We start from the raw sequence: 2,477 nt of genomic DNA on the forward strand, positions 1-2,477 counted from the left end.
TGTGGCGGGTTATAATTTTTTCAGTGAGCAGTTATCTCTACTAATCCTTAAGACTATAGATTCAAATCTATGCCCATCAACTTTAATTTTGTTTTCTGTGTGTGTGTGTGTGTGTGTGTGTGTGTGTGTGTGTGTGTGTGAATGAGTGATAAGAGGGGAATAAGGAGGTGAGGTTCACAACTATGGTAGATACTGTGCTTTTATTTTTTTATTTTATTTTTTTTCATAGCGTTTATATTTTTTATTCTTCATTTAACTTTTAAAACACTACTATAGTTGAATATTAAAACAAAAATAGTAGCAAGTAGTGAGCCATGATTATAGTCCTTCACTCGTTCACTACTGCATGTACCAGCAATGTTATTCACTGGCCCTATTAAGAGGTCTGACCTCCCCGAGGGTGATGTTCATCATCCTCATATGCTTCTCCGTTGTAATGGCGCAGTCTTTCCTGATTTGGATCAAAGTCCACCAGTTCTACGTGGTCCTTTTCATCAGTCTCTTCTACTTCCTTCCTCTCAGGTAGGAGTTTTTCTAGCAAAGAGAGTTTATTAGGAGAGAGAAAGCCATTCTCAGGAAAGTTTACCTTAAATTCGATGACTAGGCAACCCTTTTCATATGGTCTACGATAAATTGGCATGCTTTTATTCAGCACCCACTTGATATTTCCATGCTTGACAATCTGACCTGGATGAGAGGTAATGACAATGGCTCTGTTGTTAAGAGTAGATATTGGCTTTTGAAAGCCGCACAGTGCTTCAACCAGCTGTATGTCCATACACATGAAAAGATCCTCTCCTCGCCTAGTAAAAACAACATGGTCCTTCTGATCTAAAACAACCATAATATCTCCTGGTTCCAGTCCAGGTTCTTGGTCTCCTTCACCATGGAATGTTATCTTCTGGCCATCTTTCATGCCTTTGTCAATATGAACTTCTAGAATCTTCTTTTCTCGAACTATCTTCCTTCCGTTGCAGCTTTTACATCTATCTTTAGGACTGATTCGTTCCCCATGGCCCTGGCACTCCATGCACACAGATTGAATTTGCTGAACCATTCCAGGTCCTATCTGATGAATTCTTATTTGCACTCCAGTACCTCGGCAATTGGGACAACATTCTACCGCTCCTTTCTTACCACCTCGGCCTTCACATTTGTCGCAAATCACATTCTTTTGCAGAGCTAGTTTTCTTGTTGCACCATTATATAAATCTTCTAAGGTTACAGAGAACTGATGCACAACATTTTTACCTCTCCTTTCTCTCTGCATCCTTCCTCCTCCCCCCAAAAACATATCTAAGATGTTCACAGGGGGAGCCAAAACCACCACCTTCTCCACTTTCTTTAATTGCCTATTCTCCTCCTTTGTCATACAATTCCCTTTTCTTCACATCAGCACTTCAAAAGCTTGGGAAATCTGTTTAAACTTCTCTCCTTCATTTGGATTCTTGTCAGGGTGGTACTTCAAAGCCAATTTTCTGTAAGCCTTTTTCAATTCTTCCTGGGTGGCATTGGGTTTGACCCCCCAAAACATCAGTAAGTAGTTTCTTTCACTGTTTTCTACAGCTGGTGAAGGGGCTGAGGCTGGTGTGGGGAAGCAGAAGGAGCGCATTGCTGGGCGCAGCTCCCCCGGCAGCTGCTCCTCCGCTTTTCACCAAGCGTTTTGGAAAGTTCCCGATACTGTGCTTTTAAAAAGAAAATAAAACCTACTATAAATAAAGCAGGGAATTTTTTATTTTCATTTTTTTAATTTTTTAGAAAGATTTATTTGTTTTTGAGAGAGAAAGTGGGGAAGGAGCAGAGAGAGAGAGAGAGAAAGAGAGAGAGAGAGAGAGAAGAAGAAGAAGAAGAAGATCCAAAGTGGGTTCTGTGCTGACAGCAGCAAGCTCCATGTGGGGCTTAAACCTATGAGCCATGATTTCATGACCTGAGTCGAAATCTGATGCTCACTGAACCGACTAAGCCACCCAAGTGCCCCAAGGCAGGCAGTTTTTTAAAAGAACAGCTCTTTAAAAAACTTATGTATTTTGCCACTTTGCAGAAGTGATAATAAAACTGATTATTCATTGATCCCAGAGGATTGGCTACAGCAAAAATCAAGGAAGAGCATGAACATTTTCCAGTGAGTTCATACATTCTGAAAATGAAGGCCAGGAAAACCCCAGACCCTTAGAAGCCTCCCAGGAGCCTTTTGCAACTATCAGCTTAATTTTCTACATTTGTTATAAATTACTGGAACAATGATTTATATTTACTATTCTAATACTTTCCCTTGCTTTTTAAATTCGCTTTCCTTTAGAGACATAGTCATCTCTTTGACTCTACATTTATAAATTGTGGATATGCCAATTCTTCTGTGCTGCTGTTGCCATCTTAGTTTTCAAGGCTTTTGTTTTCTTCCCTGGGTATTTTTAGTGCATCCCTCTCTGTTTCCCTATGTGTGTCCTTTTAAATTTATTGTGAATACTACGTCTTCT

The 2,477-nt window shown here is 40.0% G+C and overlaps 1 pseudogene; it reads right to left on the bottom strand.

Annotated features, from left to right (window-relative positions):
• Positions 1-361: 361 nt before the first annotated feature.
• On the bottom strand, positions 362-1,612 carry LOC122479519 (annotated as a pseudogene).
• Positions 1,613-2,477: the final 865 nt, after the last annotated feature.

The sequence above is a fragment of the Prionailurus bengalensis genome, chromosome C1, assembly GCF_016509475.1.
Source record: "Prionailurus bengalensis isolate Pbe53 chromosome C1, Fcat_Pben_1.1_paternal_pri, whole genome shotgun sequence".
Classification (NCBI taxonomy): Eukaryota; Metazoa; Chordata; class Mammalia; order Carnivora; family Felidae; genus Prionailurus; species Prionailurus bengalensis.